The sequence below is a fragment of the Galeopterus variegatus genome, unplaced genomic scaffold, assembly GCF_000696425.1.
Source record: "Galeopterus variegatus unplaced genomic scaffold, G_variegatus-3.0.2 Scaffold4788, whole genome shotgun sequence".
Taxonomy (NCBI): domain Eukaryota; kingdom Metazoa; phylum Chordata; class Mammalia; order Dermoptera; family Cynocephalidae; genus Galeopterus; species Galeopterus variegatus.
In genome coordinates this window covers 1-1,275 of record NW_007730899.1, presented here as the reverse complement: position 1 = coordinate 1,275, position 1,275 = coordinate 1, and positions in this window count along the sequence as shown.

Below are 1,275 nucleotides of genomic sequence, written 5' to 3'. Positions count from 1 at the left end.
ATTCCTGGGATAGAGCCAACTTGGTCATCATGTATAATCTTCTTTTACATTATGTACTTTAAGCATTAGTTAATTTAATGTGCTAAATTCTGGTGTATAATATTTCCATCTATGGTCATGAGGGTCTGTAGTTTTCCTTTCCTGTAATGTGTTTATCAGGTTTTGGTGTTGTGGTAATACTGGTCTCACAGAGTGAATTAGGAACTTCCCTTCCATTTTCCAGTATAGATTGTGGGGAATTAGTATTATTTCTTCCATTAATGTTTGTTAGAGTTCATCAATAAAGTCATCTGGGTTTGAAATTTTATTTGTAGAAAACTTCAAATTACAAATTTGATTTCTATTTAAAGTTATAGGTTACTTCTCTTCAGGTTATTTATTTGTTCTAATGCAAACCATGGTAACTCCTGTCTTCTAAGGAATTCATCCATTTCGTCAGTTGTGAAATTTATTGGCGTAAACTTGTTCATGACGCTATCTTACTGTCACTTTTATATCTGTAGAATCTGAAGTGATACTGCGTCTCTCATCTCTGATATTGGTGATTTCTTTCCTTTTTTTTCCTGATCAGTTTGGCTAGAGCTTTATCACGTGAATTGATCTTCCCCAAGAACCAGCTTTTGGTTCCATTGATTTCCTCTACCCTTTCTCTAGTTTCTATTTCATTGATTTCTACTTGAAGTAAGCCTCTTGGACAGGTAGATCACTCACTGCCATTTTGAAATTTCAAAGAAAACTTCTGAATGTGCCCCAGTTACCAAGGTAAATGGTGATTAAGCAGGTATGTAGCGATAGTTAGCATGTTGGAGAGTGAGCTATCTTGTTCTCCTAACAAGGATTACGCCCTAGGTTGACTGTGGAATCCTTCACTGAATGCTCCTCAGGTGTGATCTGACCTGCACCACTGGGCTCACCCATGAAGGTATCTAGAAAACCTGCATAGTGTAATTCAGTCCAATGCCCCAAATGTTCCTTGTGTACTTTCTGTGTGTAAGGCATAGCATGGGTACTGTGGAAGGAGGGTGAAAACATGAAGAAGAATCATCCCTGGAATTCAAGGAGTGCTCAGGAGAGTGTGGGGACATATACCCAGGTTGAAGGAAGAGGACATAGGCCAACCGGGGAGAGCCCTAGCAGAGGTGTGAACCCGTGTTTAGAATGTGTAGTCATAGAGGAGAGGGAGGCGTCTGTGCAGAGTGCTTTGGCAAGCATCGGGCCGGTGATTACCCACTGCACGTGCCGTGTCTAGGTAAAGCTATTTAAAGTACTGTAGAT